We start from the raw sequence: 27,612 nt of genomic DNA on the forward strand, positions 1-27,612 counted from the left end.
GTTTCAAAGCGCAGCGCAGCGTTCCGCGTCCTGTCTAAAAGGTGCTTCAGTCCTAGGCGAACCTCCACGAACCCCAACCCCCCCTGTTTGTAGATAGATAGATAGCCTATATATACACACACACAAACATATACACAAAAAAAGTGTACATGCAGACCCGCTAACAACATGTCTATAATTAACTAAGAATGTGAATTATAAAAAACATGAATTATAGAAAGCATGAAAGGCCCAGTTCCTCATTAAGGCCATTTGGTTCTACTGTGTTAAGAGTGAAAATCCAGAAAGCGTCCCATTGTAGTAGGGACTTCACTATGTCACCTCCTCGCTGGGAGGGTAGAATTTTTTCAATACCCAAAAATTTTAAGGACGCACTGGAACCATGATTAGCTTGTACATAATGCCTCGCAATTTCATAGTCCATATTTCTGTTACGAATTGCTGCTTTGTGTTCTGCAGCCAGTAGCACCTCAATGCAGTACATGAGATCCACGGGGAGGAGTCGGATCAAGATCCAAGGGGTGGAGATGGGTAGGATTAGGGTTGTATGGAGCCACAGTCAGATGAAGCACAGGCTCCGATCACAGCGGCTGATATTGTTTGTGTGTGTGTGTGTGTGTGTGTTTTTTGTACCTGTATGGAGCCACAGTCAGATGAAGCACAGGCTCCGATCACAGCAGCTCCCAACAGAACGGCCTCTGGTTCGGCCGACAGGACCACCGGCAGCCAGTAGCACCTCAATGCAGTACATGAGATCCACGGGGAGGAGTCGGATCAAGATCCAAGGGGTGGAGATGGGTAGGATTAGGGTTGGGTTTAGGGATTAGGGGTGTGTTTAGGGATCAGGGGGCGGAGTTGGCTAGGTTTAGGTGTATGTAAGGTGGGAGGAGTGGATCCGACTCCTCCCCGTGGATTTCATGTTCCGCAGTGAGAACCATCTCCCGGCAGCCCTGAAACACACACACACATCCCTCAGAGCACTGACCCGTGGTGTTGGTCATGTCATGTCAGATACCTGAGTGTAGAGACCTGCACTTCTGCGAGACTACCCCGGGACCCAGCGCAACCGAGTGCGGCGCGGGACAATATTTGATGGGTGAATGCGGGTGCGGGCGGCAAGATATTATTGTGTGCGGGTTGCGGGAAAATAAAATTATTTGTGGGAAATATAGAACAAAATAAAATAACTAGAAACAAATAAACCGTTATTTATCTAATGCACAACCAACAAGGATAACTAAAATAAAAACGATTTACAGGCACATGGTCGGAAGCTAACTCTCGCGTGGTTCATAGGCGCAGAACAGCCAAGCCTACCACACAGAGGCAAAATGTCTGCACCGCATGACACACGCCATGTACTTTGCATTCCAGCTTCCAGCGCACCATCGGAGAGGGCTTTCAGTATTTGCGGTCGCATACTGGAGCAGAGACGGATTAATCTGAAGCCCTCATCAGTGAACGACATGCTATTCCTGCATGGGCACATTAAGTAGTCATACATTTTTTTTTTTTATTGTTTTAGTTAATTCAGTTTTTTTTTATTTAGCTAAATATTTAAAATTGGTATATTTTGTTATTGAGGAATAAGGATAGTTTTTGTTTAATGTTTTGAAGGAATTGCTAAAAGCAAAGGCGGCATTCTTAAGCAGTATTAGGCCCTATATATAGGCTACTTTTGAACATGAAAGAAATCCAGGTTTATTATTATTATAAGATACTTTATTAGGCTATACTATAATCATTATGGTATATTTTTATTTATGTACATTTCTTACTTTTTTACTGTATTTATTTGTTCTAAGTTCCTTGTTCATGTTCATCCATTGAATTAAACGCAAATAAAACGAAACATTTGTTTATTTTCCGTTTATTTTTTATTTTATTTTTTATATTCAACAGGGGAGCAAGTGAAAAAAATCACAGAGTAGCAGGCAGAATATGCAATGTATTTAAAAAAAAAAGTACTTATACGTTTACCCGCGGGATTTTGCGGGCGGGAGCGGGACGAAACTTGATTGTTGGGGGCGGCAGCGGGAGAAAACAACATATATTTTTGCAGGAACGGGATAAAATCCGTCCCGCGCAGGTCTCTACCATGTCAGATAAATGAGTGAGTGTGTGTGTGAGTGAGCATTGACCCGTGGTGTTGGTCATGTCATGTCAGATATATGAGCGTGTGTGTGAGTGAGCACTGACCCGTGGTGTTGGCGTGTGTCTATACGAACAGCGCGTTCTTGCTCAGCCCCCCGCACAGGAAGAGGGTTGTGATGTCATATCCTGCCTCTTTCATGGCATCTAGGATGTGTCTGGTGCCAAGCTTCATACAACAGAGACACACAATCACATTAACACTGTAATACTGAACACTTAGTTAGTGTGTGAGTGAGAGTGTGTTTGTGTGTGTGTATGTGAGAGAGAGTGTGTGTGTGTGTGGTGTGTGTCTTACAGCGATGGCCTGAAGAGTTGCTAGATACAGCAGAGCTAAATCATCCAGTGTCTGTGATAAAGTGAGTCCCACAACCTGCACACACCAGCAGTGACATCATCAATCAACTCTCCACCACTGCAAACATTAGTTATAAAAGCTAAAACTATCTGATGTGTCTTTTTTCTTAATGGTTAAAAATAAGAAATTATATTAAACGTAAAGAAAATCTTTCTTTCTAGAACGTAAAGAAAAAAGTACTTTCTAGGGCTATTAACATTATTTTCATGACATTAAGCAAATGTCCCTGTTAAATCCACATTTATGTCCTCTGAAATAAAGGAAAAAAGCCCAAAAATATAATTAAAAAAAAAGATTGTCATTATTATAAATGTTAATTTGGAGTTCATTCTCAATATTCTCATTCTAGCAGCACCATAGCAACTGCCTACCAACTACACTAACAACCCTAGCAACCACCCACAACATCCGAACAACTGCCTGGTGCCAAATTTTGCCGCAGTAAGCACCACTCACATATTCTGCAGAAAATGTACGTCCAGTTATCAGTTTTATTAATAAATAATAAAAAATTAAATTAAATTAAAGGCAGTACAATGAAAACTATTATATTTTTTCATCAGCACTGTAACAAGCACAGCGTTCCTCACCGATCCCCGTGATGTCTAGTCGGCCAGAGGAGAGCGGTTGCCGTGGAAATCAGGCCAGATGTGCAGGCCGGCCGTCAGCTGCTCCAGCTGTGCTGCGTCTCCAGACATGTGCTCCAGATGGAGGTTCAGGCAGGAGTAAACGTGTTTCCCACTGCAGAGAAAAGCTCAGCGATCAGACTGAGTGAGAACAGAAACGCATCAGAGCGACTGATGCTCACCTCTTCTCCGCCTGCTCTTTCAGCTGCCTCGAAGCGGCGTGTCCGTTCACCACATGGTCCACCTGAAAGCACATGACATCGCTCTAATTAAGATATTCATATATTTTCATGTAAACCATCTGTATATATAGCGTATTATGTGTTTATTGTAACGTTTGTCACAATGTCCTGTAGTACAGTGATGACTGTCTGGAACCAAGCAGCCAAACTACCAACCAACCAATAAACTAAAAAAACAACAGCCAACCAATCAACTACACCAATCAATCAGACCAAACAACCAATTTAAAATATCAACCAAACAACCAACCTAACGACCAACAAAACCAACCAATCAATCAAACTACCAAGGAAACAACCAACCAAAAACCAAGAAAATAACCAAACAAACAACCAACCAACCAAGAAACCAACTAATAAACCAAACAACCAAGAAAACCACCAACCAAGTAAAAAAACGACCAATCAACCAACAAACCAATAAAGACAACAACCAATCAACCAACCACCCACCAACCAAGAAAACAACCAACCAACTAATAAACCAAACCAAGAAAATAACCACCCAACTAATCAACCAATCAACTAAACCAACCAATAAAAACAATCCATCAATCAACCAAACCAAGTAGAAAACTAACCAATCATCCAAGAACAATACAACCAATCAACCAAAAAACCAATCGAATCAATCAACCGATCAATAAACCGAGAAAAAAAAACAACCAACCAAATCAACCAACCAACCCAAGAAAAACAACAAAAACCAAACAACCACTCCTTTCAAGAACAAAACAACCAATCAATCAACCAATAAACCAAGAAAAAAACCCAACCAACCAATCAAATTAATCAACCAACCCAAGAAAAAACCAACAACCAATCGAATCAATAAACCAAGAAAAAACAACAACCAACCAATCAAATCAATCAACCAACCAACAAACCCAAGAAAAAAACTAACGAATCAATCAACCAAACAAACAATCAACCAAGAAAAAAACCCAACCAACTAATCAAAATCTACCAACCAACCAATAAACCAAGAAAATAACAAAACAACCAACCAATCGAATCAATTAACCAACCAATAAAAAAACAACCAACTACCCAACCAATCAAATCAATTAACTAATCAACCCAAGAAAAAAACAACCAACCAAGTAGAAAAAACAAACAAACCACCAATCATCCAAGAAAAATCAACCAATAAAACAAACAACCAACCAATCAAATCAATCATAAATCAATCAAGAAAAAAACCCAACCAAGTTACCAATCAAATCGATCAACCAACCAACCAATCAATCAATTAATCAACCAAGACATCATGGCTCTGTTTCAAACCCAAATAAACGGTCTTTCTGTCAACATTCTCAAGCAGCGTCTTAACACAAAGCACAACCTCATAAATGACTGAAGCTCTGAGCATCAAACAAACACAGATCGCACAGGAGACTCGACTCACAAAGGAGTCGAACAAGGATAAAAACACAGTGAACGCACAACTATTCATAGTTTTCACTGGAGTTGGCTATCGTTTTTTTTTTTTCCGGTGCCAAATCAATACTTTTAAAACGGTACCGCTGCCTAAACGGTGCCTGAACCGATACTTTAAAAAAAGAGCCTCAAAACGATGGTGAATGACATTAAAGAACGGCTTTTTTATTGAAAAATAAATAAATAAAATAATCTTAAAAATTAACAATATATAGATTTTTTTAAAGTATACTGAAATATTTAAAGTGTACTAAATACAAAACACAACAAATTTTCATAATAAATTCACAATAAAACCCAAGCCACCTAACCCAACTACAATAATTTAACACTAAATAGCAGTTACATTTCTAATAACAGCAAAGTAGTGTGTATTCTTGGTGTGCTACAAACTAGCTTCTCTTTTGCAGAAATATTAACACATTTCTTGTCTTCTCTGGCCAAATATGACACCTCTCCTGACTCCTGACTAATGTATTAGATCTATGTAGGTCTGTTATTGTAGGGACATCAACTTTACATTTTCACACTAAACATGGTGCGGAACAAAACGTGATTGTGATTGGTTGCGTGACGGGCGAGTCAGTCCTTGGCTGATATTTTTTATTCTTAAATACATGTAAGTGAATGTGTTTTGTCTTTTAAGAAACCTTTATAATGGTCATGACTCATGTTAGTTGATCTAACGCATAATGTTCGCCATGTTAGTGCGCACCGCAGTTCAGAGAATTGCATCTGTCAGATTTAGGCCTATAGCGCGTCAATTCATCCACTTCTCCCAAAATACATGAAAGTGGCCAATGAAGTGTGAGAAGAATAGAGTAAATTTTATAGTTACCTACACAATATGCATATAAACACTTCTTCAATTTATAATTGAAAGGATTGTTATTGCTGCTTCCATGGACATCGTTGTGTATTTTACAAACAATAAATGTATTGTTTGCTAGTAGGTAGTCTATTTATGTGTCTAATCACACCGGCGTGAACGATCGTACGTGTTAAAGGGTTAACTAGCGATCACGTGCGGTGATGATGCTTCTTACGTCCGTTTCGGAGAACCAGAGGGAAGTATTTCAACCGACAGCTGAGGCATAAGTCCGAGTACATGTCGGTTACTTATGGTTCGTTTCCGAGCGGTGCGGTACGGTACAGTACAGTATGGTACGCAACTATTTCCGTTTCCACTGCCAAAAGCCATACCACTTTTTCAGTACCCTTCCGTTGGGGTACTTAGCACAGTGGTACGGTACCTAAAGGGTGGAGCTAGACTCACTGCAGAATGTTGATTGGTTGACAGAGAATAGTCACTTGCACGTGCTAAAAGGGGAATGACAACATAAGAAGCACCATTTTTTAATATACAGTTGAAATATATTACTGTCATTGTGTCTCAAAATGTCATTTTAAGAGTTTTTCAGGTGAGAATGTAGTTGTTTAAAGCTGAAATCTGTGGTTTATTTATAAAGATTTATGAAAATTTGATCTAGGTTGTGAGATCCATTCCAGGCGATCACAGGGCGTTCGGCGCTCATGTACCCCGCCTGGAACAGCCTTTACTCGGCTAATCGTTCTGATGTTTGCCGCTGACGTCTCTGTAGTGGTTAAATATGAGATATAATTCGTCTTGTGTAGACCTAACGGGCGATCTTTGGTCTCGTGAATCTATAATTTGTTCCCTGGCTAAGTGAAGTTTCAAAACTTTATATATTTAGGCTATTTAACTTTACTGTTGTAACGTTAGACTAGAGCGCTGACTTTTGACTGAATGGTTTGCTTTATTTCTTATTGTATAGCTTCTTGTACCTTTTACTTATACTTTTATAATGGCTATTATTGATAAAACTGAAGTTTAACAAAAAGAGACAGAGTTGAGTTTTGTCATTTTTAATTTTATTACAGTGAAGATGAGCACTGTAATGTTGTTTACTGCAACATTTGTTGTTTAGTACAAATGCACATATTGCCTGGACCATATTAATAATTGTAATATTTTTAGAATTTAAATGAAAAGAGGCAGGGTTGTTTTATATTTCGTTTTGTTATGAATAGGCTAACGTTATGCATGCAGTGAATATAACCAATACGCATTGCCTGAACCCCATTTGTGTGGCTATGATGTTTAAGATTTCTTTAACCCTCTGGGGTCGACAAACGCGCCGGCACGTTTTGCTCGATTTTTTTCACATACAGTAGCAGGAAAATAGACTTAAAATACTCTGTCATTTTTGGTCATACACACTTAAGAAATATAAAAAAATAAACTGTTGAATGTCTATTTTTTTATGTGTCCACTTACAATCGAAATAAAACATTGTGCTTTTGTAAAATAAAGAAAATAAACAGGGTGTGCTTTCTGTCTCTCCATCTCGGTTAACCTTTTTTCTGGAGCACGTCTCTAAACTTAAACAAAACTCAGCGAATACTATTCACCCAAGCATGAGCAATATATCTTTATAATCATTTAAGTTTGTACTTTTAAAATATCTAATTCAAAACTAAAATAAATATTCTCTGTTTATGTAATCTATAAAAAAGAGAGAGGTGTCAGCCGATCTCATTATCGTTCTCTCAGCTCATTATTCTGCTAATCTGACACGCCCACGGAGAGCGCGCGGTATTCAAACGCAAATGATCTGAAGCGACACATGCAAACGTGTCAACGTCCCTCATAAACGCGATAACACAACAAATTTAATCATCAGATTAATGTACCTTTTCGGCTTGTGAGGCTGTGACTGTGAGGAGTAATCCTGGGACATTTACCTCAGAACATGTACTGGTTTATTTTCATTTTGAGGAGCGACCGATCTAGCCGAGAATTGTGAGTAGCTACCCTAAGTTTTTTATTCTTGTGCTTTGTTCTAATGTCTGTAAATGCAAAAAGACTTTAAATTTGAATCACGTTTCTGTGTGTGAATGAATTAACGGCACAGATGGGCGCTGTTGTTTATGTTTAGCCTACTATGTTACAGATGAAATATGAAAGATAACTATGGGATCAAATTCCCGCCAAATATATTGCGGCCACGGATCAAAATATAATAAGCGTGAATCAAAAATGGGATCAAATTCCCGCCAAATGTATTGCGGCCACGGATCAAAATATAATAAGCGTGATTCAAAAAATAACAAGCATGAATAAAAACTTTAAACACATTAAAAAATATTTTTCACAAAAAGTTTATTTTAAACTTTACAAGGACTTTTAAGCAGTAAAGCTATCTGAACTCTGGACATATACAAATAATTAAATTCCTCCTTTTTTGAGGTAGCCTACATTTTAATGCGCACACTGGTAATTGGTGTTAGACAATGGCTCATGATTATCCTAAAGCAGCTCTAAAACATCATGCAGTTTTGAAACACTACATTTCTTTGCTAAAATTAAGTTAAAAACGACCATTTTACCCGTCTGAAGAATTTAGGACTTTGACCTTTCAACGCTACACACAGCCTTTATATTATTTAGTTCCATTACAGACAAGGCATACAGTGCAAAAAGTACAAGACGAATACAAAGGCATTTGTGGTACAGTTCAGAGTATGTAAAACAAAGAACAACAACTAAAATTTAAAATAAACCTGTAGCCTTTGTAAAAGGAAAAAAGATGCACAGCCTACCTGGTGATCCGTTACAGTTAAATACGCCATCCTGAAATATTTTCTTAATTGTTGTTGTTAAGCGATCATATAGCCTAGGTAGCATGGTAAATGAATTCTAGACTAGATAGATGTACCATTTGACTAAAGATTAATGAAAATGATAGTGTACAGAGGAGATTACAGAAACCAGGTGGATTTGATATGCAGTGATTTATTATAATTATTGTGTTCATTTGCATAGCTACATAATTGCATATTACTCTAGGATTAATGTTTTAAATATAGCTTAAATTTTTAATACAGCAACATGAAAATTATTGAAAAGATCAGGGATAGGTAACGTTTCTGGAGTGCCGCTGTCCTGCAGAATTTAGCATCAACTCCGATAAAAACCTAGCTAGCAGTATTAATAATCCTAAAGATGATGATTAGCTGGTTCAGGTGTGTTTGATTAGGGTTGGAGGAGCTAAACTCTGCATCCAGGAGGACCGACATTGCCCTTCCATGTCATCGATTAAATATGAAAGTAAAACGGCCAGTAGGTGGTGGCAAGTTACTGTCTTTATAAGTGAGTCATTCATTCAAACTTCTCGTTCAAATCAGGAATTCTTTAATGAAACACTGTTGTGTGGCTCGCAGGTGATCGACGCTCACAGTGCAAGGTCCAGAAGTAAGGCCAGGGCTTTAAAGATGATCTGAACTGAAATTTGAAAAAATGTGATATAACAGATGTATTTTATTTATTCTCATTGGTACAATTATTTAAATGGCAGAATTTGTTGAAAGGGATAAAATGGTATTTTGAAAATGTTGTTGTTGTTACACGGGCGCGCCATGTTGGATTTCAACATTCAACTACGTCACTGGAATGGTAGGCTACTCCGATGCTAACCAACACTAGCAGAGCTAGCTTCTCTCTACCCCATGCCTTGTCAACAAAATTATTCTAGTCGTGATTTCTAGTGTTTAATCCTAGGTACGAGAGACAGATGTGTTGAAAACATCAATGAGTACATGAAGCGTCTGACATCAAATGTTTTATTTAGCTACAAGTCCAACGCATACTAGAATCCTTGATGTTCAGCTGAGGGGAAAAGATGTAACGTTAACGTTAGTTCACTGCACAGGATGGGAACGGAATCTTATTCATCCTTCCCAAATGCCCCCTCGCCCAAAGAGTGAACTGCCGGTACACTGTTAAGCTTAACAGTCTGAGAAAAGGATATAAGTTAGCCTGGCCTAGCGCAGTCGCCAATTCGTAAAATACACTGTTACATACCAGCTACTTATGGGGCGCTCCAGCGTCTCAGCTCGGACATCCCTTAGAGATAGCATAGCCTCCTCCAACATGTCTCTCTCACCGCACAGCATCCGAAATGAACGGTGCATGGTGATGCATTTTCGCCGATCAATAAATGTTCCAGGTTGACCTCTCTTCAACAGATCGACTCCGGTGCAGTGTCCATGCTCCGGCAGCGCCCGCTTCCCCCAAACGATCCTGTACTGTATGTGGAGCCTGAAACTGGTCGTTCTCCATGTGGTGGTAGTCAGATACAACTGGCATGTCCCTCACATGCTCAAATGCGTAACTCATGCCATTAAAATTACTCATTTTCGTGTGTGTATATAGGACTTGCAGCTGTTGCTTATATACCTTCGCGGGTCCTACCATGCCAGTGACGTCATCGAAATTGCCAGCGTAACAAACGCAATTTTTGTGCTGCTTAAAAAAAGCTATATTGATATTTTTAGTTACAATTTTTAATGTAAATTACTTTTAATTGTCATAAACAACATGTTATCAACGTTGATTTTTTTCAGTTCAGTTCATCTTTAAAGGTTAATATGATGGATCGTCAGACAGGCACAACTGTCAACTAACGACACAACAGGTCGTCGTCGTTAAAGTGACGAATTTAACGATAACGGATCGCCAGGTAGACGTAACAGGTCGAGTTCCAGGCACACATACAGTTTAACGGTGTCCTGCCACGGAAAGATTTTTGCCAGCTGAGCTGATGGTTATCTTCACCTGTAGCTACGAGAGAACATCAGTACAGTAGCGCGAGTCGCATTGGAGTGACGTCAACTCCCCTCTTCGTTTGATTGGCTAGAGGAGGAGCTGTCAATCTAGAACCAGTGGACCAATGGTGACGCTTAAGCCCGCCCTAATTTACATGAAACTCGAACTGCAACATTTGGAAGAGCAAGCCCAGAACATGGAAAGATGAGCGAAGAGGAAAACAGCACAAGCGTACCAAAAAATAAATTATGAGCAGAAAATGAAAGAGCGCAAAGTACAGAGTTATAAAACCAAGGAAAACATCATTTTAAAGAAAGCATGAAAAATATTTTTTAATGTGTTTAAATTTTTTTTTTCCATGCTTGTTATTTTTTGATTCACGCTTAATATATTTTGATCCGTGGCCGCAATACATTTGGCGGTAATTTGATCCCATAGATAACATTTCGTAGTTTTGGATAGATTATAAAGATTTTATTCTAAAATATCAAATAAGCTTTTGTCATCCAGTTTCGGCTCATATTTTAAATATATAGTAGGCTATGTTCTGTCAAAAATAAACTCATCAACTAAGTTGTTATTATAGTGTTTGTTCCAATGTAAGCTATATAAAAACTAATGAATCCTTAACTTTAAAATATGTATGATAATACTGTAGGATAATACTGAGGAATACTGTAGTAAGTTTTTTTCATTCTCAAGTGAATCGCGTTTCTGTGTGTGAATGAATGAACGACAGAGATGCGCTGTTTACCACAACTCGCAAAAAGACAGTTTAAATTTGAATCGCGTTTCTGTGTGTGAATGAATGATCCGCTTTTAGCAAACTATATTGCTATACTGAGATGAGTAAAAATCGACTGAAATATGTTGAAATAAAATGTATTTGTATAAGCAACGTATTAAACTGCAAATTAACATTTATATTTCTAATATAAACGAAAGACCTATGTTACAGACATATGAAAGACAACATTTCGTTGACTAGTTTTGGATAGATTATACATTTTTACTGTAAAATCTTTGCCATCTCAAATAAGCTTTTGTTTGCCAATTTTGCTCATATGTTAAATAGCCTATAGCAGGGGTTCTTAACCTTTTTGATGTCGGGGCCCAAATTTTACAGTACAAAGTGGCCCAGGGCCCATTCAAATATTAGCACTGTATTGGTTTATTGATCTCACCATTGGTTTGATTTGTATTCAATAACTAAATGAAATCCACTTGCAGTTTAACAGGTTATTGTGTATGTAAACATGCACATAGGCTACAACAAGATGCAAAACACACAACAATTCATGGAACAAATCAATCTGCATCAAGAACAAATTTAAAGGCTCAAGTCAGGCATATTAGCCTAACTAGTGCTGCACGATTAATCGTATCGCAATCGCGATGTCAAGCCAATGCGATTATATGAAGCAAAATGCTGCGATTTTATATGAAATAAACAAATAGGGCTATTAACGCAATTAACGCAGCATCTGTTATTTTTGTCATCCTTTGGCTAGTGTTACATGATCCCGCTCTTATTCGTGCGAATGCTTTTGAACCATTCATGCGCGACAAGACAAAAGAGAATTTGCTGTATCACTTGAATCACTGCCTGTGAATGTCACTGCCTGTGAAAATGTATATAAATAAAAATAAAAACAATAAAATGTGTTGCTTAAATAAATAAATGCATAATAATATTTTTCAAAATAAATAAGTTGTAAATTAAAATTTAAATAAAGTGCAAATTAAAAAGTATAGCTTTATAATCTGCAAAATAATTTGATAATTGTTTCAGCAGTCTACATTTTTGCATGGTAGAACCTGAAGTTGCTCTTCATATCTGTTATAAATGAACAATAACAATCACAACAGTCCAATTTGAACAAGCTACAACTCCCTATTTATGTTCCCCTCTTAATGAGACACTTGGGCCTGCTTCACAGATAGTGGTGGGATGGTGCATTGTAACGGCTGTTTCACACCGCAAGCGTGAGCGGCGCTTGAGCAGTGCGTCAGCGTAACTACATCGTCACTGCAGCTGCAGACACGCGAGAGTATTCACACTGGAAGCGTTTGTACAGTGTCACAGTAGCGGCTCCAAAGCTACATATAAGCGAACAATTATTTACAAAGACAACTATACATTTGATTTTAGAAGTTGGTAAACCATATAAATGTCAGTAAACAACAAAACAACCAAGAAAACAGCTCCAATCTTGTTGTTTGAGTCATAGCATATTTTCAATAGGTTTACAAGAATGCAAACTCCGCAGATAAAGCACACACACACACACAAAACCGCACACTCGGGTTTGATTTGGGTTGTGCTAGCCTATGTAGCTGTCTGTGTATTTCATAAACTAAAAGAAAGTTTTTATATAATATTTTCTGGCTATTTTACTTTAGGTTTTTTAGTTTTTTATAATACACCATACTTTCACCCAAACTGAATTTGCCTATATTCCTTGCCTTTTTTGACTACTCTAGTTCTTGTTAAAACTCACTAGACATGCTTATTCTGTGCATTTTGGGCACTTTTTGTGTGAAATAAAATTAATTTTGTCCATCTAAAGTGTGCTTTCACTTTAATGGAGCGTGAGCATCGCAGCAAAAATAGACTCGGCGCCGAATCCCCCGCTTCACTGCTGCTCACGCGACGCTCCTGCTTGACGCTCACGCGCTGCTCCTGCTCGCAGTGTGAATGCACTCATTGATTAACATGCAAGAAAAAAATATGCGCTGCTCACGTGCCGCTGACGCTTGCGGTGTGAAGCGGTCGTAACTGTCTCATGGATAACAGTGGTCATTCTGGTGTCTTCAATTGATAACTAGTTTGGTCCCGCGGCCCTCGCGGCCCACAGGTGAAAAACGTAAAGTTTTTTGCGGCCCTCCAGGTGGCGCTCGGGCCGCGGCCCTATGGTTAAGAATAGGTGGCCTATAGTATGTTTTGTCAAAAATAAAGTAATCAAATAATATGTTATTATGTGTTTGTTCCAATGTAGCCTAGGCTATATCCAAAGTAATGAATCCTTAACTTTGAAATATGTATGATAAAATGTATACTTTAGTTTTTACAAAGAAAGATTGCACTTGAATTGTTGTTGTAATTGTAACATTTTTAATAAAAAAATATATTTACAAGGTAGATGTAAACAAACTATTAAAAGGTAAATATAAGCCTTTTCTTTAAATATTTTTTATTGAGTTTTATTAGTGACAAATTTGGGGAGAGGATACTGTTGTAAACCTTGTTCTTCTTAAGTGTAGAAAAACTCAGAAGCGAAGACCAGGAAACTTGGCTTATCTTTTAAGCAGGATTCTTTATTTGCTTTAGTCTGCTTCGTCCAAAATCTTACCCAAGTCTAACTAAGGCAGTATAAATTTTTGTTCATATACCCTTTCAGGGGGAGGAATTACATAAAGGTGGAGACACTCTGAAACAAAAGCATGTAAATGAGGCATACAAGTTTAGGAACTTGCCCTAGACTGAGAGTGTTACCCATCCTAATCCAATCAGCATAACAGTGTAATGTAAATATCCTAATCCAATCAGCCTGACTCTTCACCGATACCTTCACATTATCATAGAGCTTAATGGCCAGGCAGTGGATAAAGACAAAAGGTGATAGTCTCAGTGCTCTAATCAATTTAACTTACAATAGAGAGAGCAGGACAGACAGGAACAGGCAGGTCTGTGACATCAGATGAGAAGTAACAAAACGGTTAATGTCCTATGCCTCAAAATGGTAACTTTCTCAGATAAAATACTGTTGAACCTAAATTGAAACATTTTAATAAATTTGTAACACTACAACGCCTATCAAGTAAGGGTACTGTTGGCGGTGGAAATGCAAGCCAGATCAGGGTTTACCATCCCAAATCGTACTGTACTGTACTGTACCGTAACGTACCGCTCCGTGGAAACGAGCCATTAGGTACCGGTTCCATATTGGTACCAGGTTTCGGTACACAACCCTTGTTTTCACTATGAAAATCTTCACACCCTGTTAGAAATATATTTTCTCCCTCAGCATAAATCTATAACATAAGAAGGATTCTTTGTTCAGCCTAAAACTGACACGTTTGCACATTCTTTTCTATGTATGTAAAGTTAAACATCTGGTATTCATTAATGAGGAAGGGAGCCCCCTCCCTTCTCCTTTCTCTTCCTTTTCTTTCTTTGTGTTTCTATGTTACACATTGAAGAGCTTCCTCTGAGCTCCAGGCTTGCAAGGAGATTCTAGCGCATACTGCCCATATAAAGAAGTTGTAATATAAAGTCTATATGATATGCCAATGATGTAATGTTTGGTTCTATTGGTTAGACTTATACTCCTCCCTGTAATACTTTGCCTATATAATGTATAATTTAGACATTATGAGCCGAGCATTTTGTCTCCCTCCGGCGCTGGAGTTGTGAATTGTTTATTCATAATAAAAAAACAAGAATTTGGGCACTTCTCGTTTGGACCATTTCATTTCGATTCTAACACTTGGGGGCGTCGTCAGGGATTTCTCCAGACAGGTAAGAATTTTTTTTTTTTACAAAAGAGAAAGTTGATTCTTACTGTCTGCTGAGAAAACGTATTTGTAGTGCCGTGATTTTTACCATATTTGGTGAAATCAGCCTCGTGTTTTAATTAATGCGGGAAGAGCAGAAAAAAGGGAACTGATCTCTCTCTCTTTTTTGTTATTTGTCCTTGTATAAAACGATACAGGACGGTAGCCTCGTATTTTTAATAAAAGAAGAACAAGCAAAAGAGATTTGAGCTCCCTCTTTCGATGTTATTTGTCTTTGTTTAAAACGATACGGGACCGGTTATCCTCGTGTTTTCGATAAATGCGGGAAGAACGTAAGGAAAATTGATCACTTTCCTCCGTTTTTTGCAAGAACAAAATAGATTTGCTACACAGATAATTTGTTTTCTTTTGCAAAGTCTATTTTAATTTCCCTTTGGTCTAGGGCTATGAATAAATAAATCACTATTTTTTTTCTTTTAACTTTCTCTTTTCTTTTCTTCTCTCTTATTTCTCTCTCTATTTGCCAATTTACTAACACAATTAATTTGAAATTGTATACTTTTCTTTGAGTTCTGTAAGGAACCTAGCTATATGAAATATTAATAATCAATAATAACTTGTTATGATTAATTTTGAATATTTGGGTCAGTTAATTGGATTAACTTGACATGGCTAAATTAATATTACAATCAATTAATCAGTTCGTCCAACGAACTCTTTTGATTATTCATTTATTCTAAGAAAAGGGTATCTTCCCTGGCCACAGAAGAATAATTATTTCTTAATATGTACAGCGTTTTGAGCATGTAGCAAGAACCGAAACCATAAAGGGACTTCGTATTGCAAGCAAATCAGAACCAAATACATAAAGTGCATAAGTTTTATTAACTAAATCATAAACATGAATAAACTAAACACACACATATACAGAAATAGGTAAGTGATAGGATTAAATTGGCAACCGGAGAAAGGGTCTATGAGAAGAACCATCAGAATTTCATTTTCACATTTCATTGAATTGAATACTTGCATTTGTAGTGGGAACAATTCTTGAAGTTGTTGAAAATTTAAGTCGTTGATGGTTCCGGCAGTGTGAAGTGGAAGTTGGTTGAGAGTTCTCTTTCTCCAGGAACGCATGGCTGGTTTGGTCAGGGCCTGGGGCCCTGTTGAGGCCATGCTGAGCACTCAGGAGAAGTGAGGAAGTCGGAAGAGTGAGTGATTGGAGTCGTTGTTGGTTGGAGTCTTTGTTCCAAAACTCCTGAGATTGTCCTTGGTTCTTTGTGAGAGTCTTCTCTCTCCTGCCTGTGCCCATATCTGGTTGGATCGAGGCCTGCTGGGCCCTGGGGCCCCTGTGGAGGGGGAGGGGGTTCCCCAGGATCACCAGAACAGTGTTGCGGCTGGATGAAAGAACTAAGAGAGGGAGGTCACATGTGGGCTGTCTCTAATAAAGCCTGGAAAAGATCCTCCCCTAAGGGTTGAACTCGACCAATCAGAAAGGTGACATGTCTGAGAGGGAAAGTGGCTCTTAGTTGATTTACGGGTCTTTGTCCCTAGCGTGGTTATACCTTCATTAATGCTCAGATAGCTATAACACATCCACACTGCATTCTAGAAGAAGGTGATGAACATCAAAGTGTGAGTCATTAAATGAGGATTAAATAGGTAGGAGGCATGATACAGGTGAGGTTACATTGATCGTTAGTTGGTTGTATACCAGGATACATACCATAACATATACCTAATAGTACACGAGACAGTCAACCATTTACACTGTTTCTTTCACAGTTTTATGCATGTTCATTTATAGATCAGTTAGTCTATGATTAATGCAGCAAAGTCTGTTTTAAAGAGGGTTTCTGTTTCATAGTCTCTCTCTTGTGCATGTGGCCACATTCCTCGGAGGTCGTAAAATCTCCTCATCATGCCCTGTAACATGACACTGTTTCTGCCCCTTGTGTTCGTTCATTTGGGCTGTTAGTTTTGGAGTTTCATAAACCTTTGTATATAATGAATAATTAGTGTCTGATTGGTCCATACCCTACAGTTCCATTTGGCTATATTGCAATTTATTTAAGTTGCATGAAGGAGAAATTTTTGTGTGTGTACAATGGGGAATAAAATTAGTCCACCGTTAGAAAATGAATCTCCGAAAGATTTTATGATTAGAAATAATCAAGCCTTTTTTACGGAGCCATATGTGTCAAATTTAGCTGGCTGGTCAACTGGCAAAACACAATTAGATGCGTTTCCTCGTGACGGCTCATTTAAAGACACATATATGCGTGAAGCAAAATACATGATTTTTGGAAATTGGGGCGATCCCGATTGGGATTATTCGTATATGAAACGTACCTATAAGATCTGGAAAGACATGCAATCTTATTGGAATCGTGGTCCAAAAGTGGATAACAACAAAAATCTTCCTCCCCCTCAAGCTGAACAGCCTGAGAAGGAGAAAGTTATTTCACATCCTGCTGAAGTCAGAGCGCCCCTCCCTCCCAGATATGAGAGCATTCAAACTTCTCCTGTCTCGGAACCTATAAAAAATAAATCCTACCCTGTTGATGAAAATTATTTACTATTTGTGAACACATTTTTGAATAACATGCACAACGAGACTGCACAAATGATTCGAATAACTATAACCAACATTAGTAACATTTCTGTTGATGAATTGGGTAGACGCTTGCGTGAACTGTCGTCTGCTGGGGCATTTGAAAACTCCAGAGGAAAAGTTCCCGCAATGTTCCAAGTAAATTCCACTGTCCAAAATCGCCCGCCACCCAATGTTAGGAATGACATAAAGTGTTTTTTTATGTCACACACAGCGGACACACACAGCGATTTTGCAGAAAAAAAGCTGAGAGATTTCAGCAAAATAATGAGAAACCGATGTTTAGGCGCTCTGATGGCCTCCCTTTCTTTCTCCCTCTGAAAGACAGAGACCTGTGTATCCGACTGAATGGGGAAAGGAATGACGGACATTAAATTCTATAGGAATAGATAATATTCCAGTGGTTTGTAATTTGACACCACCTTTATTTGTTACTTCTAATGATATACCATCATTGTTCAAAATGCATGATTTTTTGCAATTATACCTGATTCTTTATTCTGCTTGTTAGGTAGAGATTTAATGCATAAGTTGGGTGTTAAATTAGGATTTGACTCTGACTCTTTGCAACTCATGTTTCCAGCAGCCTTTTCTCTTACGACCGACACAGGAAGTGCTCTCTTCGAGGATGTATCTGCAGCTGAGCTCGGACAGGAAGTAGCTGATGTAAACCCGAAATTGTGGGCGGCCCATAAGGATGACGTGGGACTTCTTGATATCCAACCTTATGTGGCCAATTTGACAATGAATAGGCCTGTTTTTTTTTTAAAAACAATATTCGCTTTCAAAGGAAAAAGAGGAGGGAATTCGACCCCTCATTGATCAGTTTCTGGCTCAAGGCATTCTGGTTCGCACTCATTCACCTTACAACACACCAATTAATCCAATCAAGAAAGCAAATGGTTCTTGGCGCTTAATGCAAGACTTGAGAAAAATTAATGATTTGATAAAACCACATGCTCCTATTGTGCCAGATGTACAAACTATTATTAATTGTATTCCTTTAGAACATGCATTTTATTCTGTCATTGATTTATGCTCCGCCTTCTTCAGCAATCCTGTTGACCAACAAACTCAGCCACTTTTTGGTTTCTGTTTTCAGAATTGCCAGTACATATGGACAAGACTCCCTCAAGGGTTCAGAGATTCTCCGGCTGTTTTCTCCGCTGTAGTGCACGCAAGGCTGAAGGATGTCAGACTCCCTCCTGACACCTGCCTGCTCCAATACGCTGATGGCATTCTCGTCACTGGTGCCTCTGCGGACATGTGTGCTGCTGCCACTACAATTGTCTGCAACGTTTTAGCAGAGGCTGGTTCCAAGGCATCTAAAGAGAAACTTCAGTGGGTGCAGAGGAAAGTCAATTACATCAACAATGAACTGTCACAAGGCCCAGCCGCAGGAATCCTGGCCCAAGAGCATGGGGGCACTTTTGGTCCAGTAGCTTATTTGTCTAAAACTCTTGATTCAGTGGCTCGGGGACTCCCGGCCTGTTTACGTGCAGTGGCTGCTGCAGCGATCATGGTACAGGATGCTGAAAGGGTTGTTTTATCATATCCACTCACAGTTCACACATCACATTAGGTAGGAGCAATTATGCATAACATTTCTACTCAACACATGACTGCTCAACGTCGTTCAGGCTATGAGGCTATATTATTAGCAACTGCTAATTTAACGTTGAAAGTAACTTCTGTTATTCATGGTCCTACTGTACATCTGCACAGGTTGTTGACAGATGGTGAATTTGAGAGTGACGACCACGACTGCCTTACCAGAATCCAAACTTCGACTGCCTGCAGGCCAGATGTGTCGACATCTTTCCTGGAGGAGGGAGATAATTGGTATATAGACGGATCCTGTTTCAAGCCAAATGACAATTTATACTTGTGTGGATATGCTATTGTCAAATTACCTGATCGTGTAATTGAGGCATATTCATTGCCATATAAATCAGCTCAAGTAGCAGAATTAATTGCTCTAACAAGAGCTTGTCAGTTGGCAAAAGTTCAGTGCATCAATATATACATTGATTCCAAATGCGCGTACGCCGTTGTCCATGATTTTGCTAAATTGTGGGAAGAAAGAAATTTCAAAACCTCCGACGGAAAAACAATTTTGACCATCGAAACCATCGGAACTTGCTGTTATTAAAGTAGCTGGTCATAAAACAGGTTAATCGGATGAGGCTAAGGGAAACAGGTTTGCAGATGAAGTCGCGAAATGGGCTGCTAAAGAAGTAATACTTAGTCCATATGTAAATGAAAAGAGCAACGATGTACCTATGATGAATTTGTCGCTGATTAATGATTTGGACATTAAAGTACTGCAAGCTAACCCTACGCAAGTTGACTTGATTCATTGGGCTGCGAACGAAGTAAAACCAGATCAAGCTGGTATTCTGAGAGACAAGCAGGGTAGAATCGCTCTACCAGCATCCACCGTTGTAATGCTGTGCAGGCATTATCATGGTGTATCACACGTGTCAAAAGAAAAAGTGATACAAAATTTGAATCAATCATACTGCATAGCAAATGTTCGAAAGAATACTTTGTTGATATTGGATGCTTGCCTGGTGTGTGCACGAACAAACAGACACAAGGCAACCCGCATGAAGCTTTACCGCATCCTGAGGTTCCTTTTTAATATTTACAGATCAATTTTACACACATGCCTCCATGTGGAAATCACAGATATTTGCTCATGATTGTTGATCGATTTTCTAAGTGGCCTGAAGCTTTTACGTGTGGTAAAGAAAACGCTCAGACGGTTGTAAAGGTTCTTGCAAAAGAAATTATACCGCGTTTCAGTATTCCAACCGTTATAGCGAGTGATATTAGAACTCCGTTTGCTTCAAAAGTCACACAATTGTTAGCCAAAGAGTTTAATATTAATTGGCACTTCCACATTCCCTATTCGCCGCAATTATAAGCTAACGTAGAACAGACAAATAAGACGATAAAAGAACGTCTCAATAATGCGTGTCTAGATACAGGCAGAAATTGGGTTGATTTGCTGCCTGCCGTATTGACGGAAATGAGAATGTCTCCATCAGCAACCACAAAAATTTCTCCATTTGAAATTCTGATGGGTAGACCTTTCCCGACCCCTTGGGTCAGAGGTCGCGCTGGCAATCTCTCCACAGGTGACACGGAGGTGATCATCTCGGATTACGTGGATTCCTTAGTTAGAACGTTAAAAGGCATAAATGGTGATGTTTCTCTCTCTCTCCCTCTTCCTTCAGAAAAGCCGACTCATCCTTTCGTTCCAGGACAACAGGTGCTGATAAGGTGTCTGAAGCCCACGTAACTCGGTGAGCCGAACTATTCAGGACCATCCACTGTTATCGCTGTGACGAGGACCGGTGTTCTGACTGACCACCAGCCGCAGTGGGTCCATGCTAGCCGGGTTAAGGCAGCTCCATCCCAGGGGAACGCACAAGCCTATGTGGAAGCACTGATCGAAAGGAGAACGAGGAAGAGAAGTAGACGAAGAACGAGATTGCTGATTGATATTAGCAATAATTATAACTGAATCTATTAAGATTCATCGTGCTATGAATACTTTTGAATTTTTTGTATATGCTTTGATGAAAAGAACTGTCAAATATTAATGATTTTGAAGGAAATGTTTGATTGAAGAATATTGCATGTATTATTGTACTAGAATGAATATGCTGAGAATGATGTGATATGATAATTCTATTATGTGATAATTATCTTATCAATGGGGCCATTGTTAGAAATATATTTTCTCCTTCAGCATAAATCTATAACATAAGAAGGATTCTTTGTTCAGCCGAAAACTGACACGTTTGCACATTCTTTTCTATGAATTTATACTAACTGGACTTATACTCCTCCCCGTAAGACTTTAATTTAGACATTATGAGCTGAGCGTTTTGTCTCCCTCCGGCGCTGGGGTTGTGAATTGTTTATTCATAATAAAAGACCAATAATTGGGGCACTTCTCGTTTGGACCATTTCATTTCGATTCTAACACACCCTTATAGGCACACCCACCTTGAGGGCAAGGCTTTCCTATGTACTAATGTAGCAAAACAGAGATATTAAAAGATCACATTCAATACACACCTTATTGATGATGCATACTGTGTACAGGCGAGCAGATGAAACGTTCCTCAAGTGTTGTCCCATATAAAACATCTCGGTTACTAACATAACCTCGGTTCCCTGAGATAACGGGAACGAGTATTGTGTCTTTGCTAGATGCTATGGGGGAAAATTCCTTTTTGTCCGATTTGTTGAAGCCTTTTATTCAATAATGCAGTATTACTGCACGGCCATAATAGTGCGGAGATGCACGCACGCTATTGGCTGGGCAGTGGGAACGGCACATGTCTATGGCGAAGTGGCACATCTGCGCGAGCCAATCAGGCTGCGTCCCGCCGAACCGAGCGCAGAGCCGGCCAAAGAGGGCGGGGCATCTGCCTATAGCACAGCTGTCTACGCAATACTCGTTCCCGTAATCTCAGGCCCACTTGCTTGACCGATGCTAAGGCTAGCAAGTGTGCGGTCTTGAGCGAAAGTGCCCTTAATTCGGCCGACTGTAGCGGCTCAAACGGGGGCCCCTTGAGGGCCCTGAAGACTGTAACAGGACCGATAGGTCTCAGGAAGGTGTTGTGAGGGGGCGAGGCAGGTTGAGCATCCTTGCCCACTTCTGGAAGCGAACAATCAAATTGCTTCTACCCAACATCTGGCCGGCCACAGGAGCATCTAACTTTGCTATGGCCGCCACATAGACGGAGCGTGGAGGGGTACGACACGCGTTCAGCAGCACTTGTAGGAAGGAAAATAGGAGCGGTACATCACATGAAGTAGGGTCTTGGCTCCATGCTGAGCACCATTTGGAGAAGACAGAACACTTAAGTACGTGGACGAGTCTCGTGGATGGGGCTCTGGTCTCAGATATAGTGTTTAGGACACTCTCGTGGATAGCCCACATGGATAGCCCATGGCATTGGCCATGGGGCTGCTGCTAGCAGCTGAATCATCTCGGGAAACCAAGGCTGGGTCCACCAAAGGGGGGCCACCAGACAGACTGTGCATCTCTCCTCTCTGATCCTGTTGATGACCTGAGGGAAGAGCACGACTGAGGGAAAAGCATAAAGGGGAAGACTGGGCTATTTGTGGGCCATGGAATATTGGGCAGTGAGAGTTGTCTTTGGAGGCCAAGAGGTCAACCTCTGCCCTGCCGAAGACACTCCAAATTGTTTGAACCTGGGGCTGGAGGGCCCATTCTCCCGGGGATACATTGAATCAGGGAGCAGACATGCTGTTGCGAGACAATCTGCCAGACACGTGCATCGCTCTCAGCAAGCGCAGGCTGTGTTGTGCCCAAAAGAGCAGACGTCTGGCTACCCTGTACAGAGGCTTCTACCTGAGTCCAACCCTGGTGGTTTATGTAGGATACTATCGCCATGTTGTCCGACCGGATTAAGACGCGATGTCCATTTAGGTCTGGTAGGTAGGTTTTGATGGCGTGCGCCGAACGATCAGGCTCTTGGTCGCCGGAGAGTGCCGAAGCTTCACTCATGTGGAATAAATGAAGGGCAGTTGATCATTACTGAAGTAGAAAAATTTCTGAAATCCCATGGCAAAATGAGCAGCTGTATAGGCAGAAGCCCCGCCTCTTTGGCGGGCTCTGCGCACGGTTCGGCGGGACACCCCCCCCCCAGCCCCGGATGGGCTCGCGCAGACATGCCAGTTGGCCATAGGTTTGTGCAGTTCCCACTTGCCTAGCCAAAAGCATGCGTGCATCTCCGCACTATTATGGCTGTGCAGTAGCACTGCGTTATTGAAAAAAGGCTTCAATAAATCATTTAAGTTTTCAAAACTAAGTTTTCCCCCATAGCGTCTAGCAAAGACGCAATACGAGTAAACGTTTAGGAAGGAAACCAATATAGAGGAAATTCTTAAACATTTAGTATTGTGTTAACATTCTGTGCTCATCTGCATCATCAATAAGCTGTACACTAAATTACACTTTTAATGTCACTGTTTTAGTATGTTAAGGGGCTTGAAGTGTTTTGAGTGTGTTTTTCCATTCCACTGCGCTACATCTTGCATTTTTAACCACAAAAATGTGTTCTGTGTGAATGGTCTCTTAGACTGGTTTGTTTTGCAATTATGCTTTCAGTATTGAATAAAATCTAAATGTATTTTGTCCAGTGCATTCTGGGATTTCCTTCCATATTAAAGATAGATGTGATTGACTCACCAGTCGTCCCGTGGCGCTCTGACCTCCCCCATTAAGCCACAGTCCCGGCAGCATGGCGGACAGATATGGGCCCCAGACCCCAGGGACGAACAGCGGCTGTGTGCTCACCTGAGAGATACAGACACACGCTGACATCAACAGTCACATGCTTTGAACACAAACAAGTACAGGAACTGAAGCTCACAGCCATGTGACATGAGGACGTCCCACATATGACAGCCAAACGGGACGTGACTGGTTGCTCTTCACAGGGCAGCTGGTGTCCCCTCACATCGGCCCCGATGACCTCTACAACAAGACAATAAAATTACAGAAAATATAACTGACACTGCTACATAAATTTAAACTCACAGATCTTACGATAATTACCCAGCTAATTAATCACAGTACAGTAACACAATTGTTTTTGCATTGCAATATGCAAATGAGTCACTATCTAATTAAATATGCACTCATATGCATATATTTCCTGTCCAGAAACCAGATTCATCATTTTTATTTGATTTTGTTGACATATTACTGTTTTTTTCCAGCAGGGATTTTGGATTTTTCTTTTTATCACTCTATAAATCAGAAAAGACTGTCAACAGACAGAAACAAATACATTTTCATCATGTTTTTAGCAGTTGTATAAAAATGTTGCATAAATGTGGTGAATGATATATGAACAAACTTTCATATAGATATAGATTTCATATAAACTAAAATTTTGGCGTGTGTGAAGCTGCTGAATTGGAGATTTCGGACTCAAGTTCACCGTCTTTAAGGATTAAAATTTACAGACACTAATAGATAAAGTGAAATAAAATAAGCACTTGTTTTCTTTCCACTAGTTTGAAAGAAGACAAGCTATGGAAGCAGTTAGAGCTCAAAACTGACAAGTGGATGAAAAAACCCTGGTTTTGCCTGTAAAATCTTGCACTAGTTTACATGTTTTGCCTGTTTATTTATTGCTATATATCATCTGAAGGTTTAGATTAAGCAGGTCAGGACAGTTATTACAGGAACACTGTGATGAAACCAAGAAGAGGCTGACTAAACATCAGGGCCATATTAGGAGCACACAAACACTGCAATGCTCCTCCTGTGTCAACAGGATTTAAAAAGCCCCAATTATGCTTTTTAGTGTATTTCCTTTAATGTAGTGTGTAATAAATATGTTTGCGAATGTGAAAGATCTGCAGTTCTCTTACAAGAGGTTCTCTCGTATTGCGTAAGCTAGCTTACGCTACGGGGAAAGTCATCTTTGCTCGAGATATTGAAGCCAAAAATTATCCTTAATTTTGTATTTATTGTCAACGTAGTGCAGCAGCCAGCAGACTTAGAGCAGGCCATCTTGCGTGCTCATTGGCTGCCCTGCGGCAACTGCTGCAGCCTACCACTGAGCCTCGCGCGTGACGTCACGTCCAATGAGGGCGCTTTGCGCCCTTATGCGTCATAGCCCGCCAAAATGGGGGTGGCTTAGCGTATAAAAGCCAGGCTCGTTTGCTGCGTCACTGATTTCATCATCTTCAGCGAAGCTCTCCGCATCGCGGAGTCAGTCAGAGATAGAACTGTTATCTCACAGAGCTGTGCTTCTCAGCCATCTGGAAAGCTTGGGTCTCATGGTCAACTGGACCAAGAGGTCATTACTGCCCACTAGTCAGTCAGGTTTCCTTCCTAGGAATAGAACTGGACTCTGTGGCTATGACGGCCCGCTTATCGACACAGCACGCCCGCCGTGTTCGACAGCTAGCCGCGTCTTTCCAGGAGGGCAGCATTACACCTCTGAAGACATTCCAGAAGATGCTAGGCTGTATGGCATCAGCTGCGGCTGTGCTTCAGCTGGGCCTCCTGCGCATCCGCCCGCTAAAACGCTGGCTGAACACCCAAGTGATAGTTCATACAGGACCACCATGTACTGGTCCGCTCGGACAACATGTCTGTGGTGTCCTACATAAACCGTCAGGGCGGCGTCAGATCCAGAAACCACTGCCATCTGACGGAACGCCTTCTTATATGGTCTCAGGGCCGCCTGCGCTCGCTGAGAGCCACGCATGTGCCAAGCCACTTGAACGACGATCCAGACAAACTGTCCAGGAACTACGTTCCCCAAGGGGAATGGTCCCTGCATCCCCAAACAGTCCAGTTACTGTGGCGCCTCTTCGACAAAGCGAAAGTCGACCTGTTTGGGTCAAAAGACAACACTCATTGCCCGCTGTTCTTTTCAAAGAACGAGGATGCGTTGGCCTAAATCTGGCCCAGCCTCCCACTTTATGCTTTCCCTCCGGTCTCTCTGTTACCACAGGTAATCAAGAGCATCAGGGAAACGCGCCACTCGGTGCTCCTTATAGCCCAGAATCAAACCTGGTTCCCGGAGCTTATGCGGCTGCCCCAAACAGCCCCTTGGCCGATTCCGGTGAGGAGAGATCTCCTCTCTCAAGCCCGCGGCTCAATCTGGCATCCCCATCCAGAGCGCTGGTCTCTGCACGTATGGTTAATCAACGGATACCCGTTGTACTGCCAGAAGGAGTGATGAACACGATTACGCAAGCCAGAGCTCCCTCTACGAGGCGACTTTACGCGTCTAAATGGTCGTGTTCTCCAAATGGTGTGCTGATAGAGATCTAGACCCACGAATGTGTGGGGTCACGGGGTTGCTTAGCTTCCTTCAAGAGAAGTTGGATAAGGGCAGGTCCCCACCCACGCTTAAAGTCTATGTGGCGGCCGTCGCAGCGTTCACTGAGTCGACGCGTGGCCAGTCAATAGGAAGGAACGAGCTCGTCATTCGCTTCCTTATAGGAGCTAGACGGATGAATCCCCCGCGACCCTCGTCGGTTCCCATGTGGGATCTTTCACTGGTCCTAGAAACCCTGAAAGCTTTCCCCTTAGAACCATTAAACTCCGTGGACCTAAAGTACCTCTCGCTCAAACCCGTTTTTCTGACAGCTCTGTCATCAGTTAAACGTGTGGGGGATTTACACGCGCTATCTGTTAGCGCAGCGTGTCTTAAGTTCAGGCCAAATGACTCTAAAGTCATCCTCAAGCCAAGACATGGTTATGTCCTTAAAGTGTTGGGCACCGCCTTCAGAGCGCAGGTCATTTCTCTTTCGGCTCTGCCAGCATCCGATAGTGAGGGTGATGTGGATCTCCTCTGCCCCGTCAGGGCACTGAGGGTTTACATTACGCGCTCCGCCTCTTTCAGGCGTTCGGAACAGCTCTTTGTCTCGTTCGGTGGGCGCACCAGGGGTCTCCCCGCCGCTAAACAGAGCCTGTCCAGATGGATAGTGGAAGCTATCACATCTGCTTATAAGTCTAAAGGTCTGCAATGCCCCTTGGGCATCAGGGCGCATTCCACCAGAGGCGTGGCCTCGTCGTGGGCTTGGTCCAGCGGAATTTCCATTCATGACATTTGTGAGGCGGCAGGCTGGGCCTCTCCCTCCACATTTGTTAGGTTTTATAACCTGGAAGTTCCCGCCTTGCAGGCTAAACTTCTGTCAGTGTGAGCAGTGTGTTTGTCCTGCCCAGATGATCATGCGCAGACTTCTCTCACGCGACGTTCGCCTTCCTGGTTGAGCTGCACTATATAGTGAATAGTTATATGGACCGGCGACGCCGCTCTGTATACCCTGTATGTGCTTATAACATGTGCTGGCCCGCATTGCTGGCCACCTGTTTCCCACTTATCTATGTTCCCCGGGAATCCCTGGGACTCATGAAGTGGAGGCTGGGCGCACGGCCTTGACAATGGGTTCCCGTAGTGTAAGCTAGCTTACGCAATACGAGAGAACCTCTCGTAAGAGAACGATAGCCGGTT

At 41.0% G+C, this 27,612-nt stretch overlaps 1 pseudogene; it reads right to left on the bottom strand.

Moving 5' to 3' along the window:
* The window catches only part of LOC143715750 (FGGY carbohydrate kinase domain-containing protein-like), a 51,926-nt pseudogene that overhangs the window by 5,661 nt on the left and 18,653 nt on the right, over positions 1-27,612 (bottom strand).

The sequence above is a fragment of the Siphateles boraxobius genome, unplaced genomic scaffold (assembly GCF_051911475.1).
Source record: "Siphateles boraxobius isolate OS27281-9 unplaced genomic scaffold, OSU_SipBor_1 6, whole genome shotgun sequence".
NCBI lineage: Eukaryota > Metazoa > Chordata > Actinopteri > Cypriniformes > Leuciscidae > Siphateles > Siphateles boraxobius.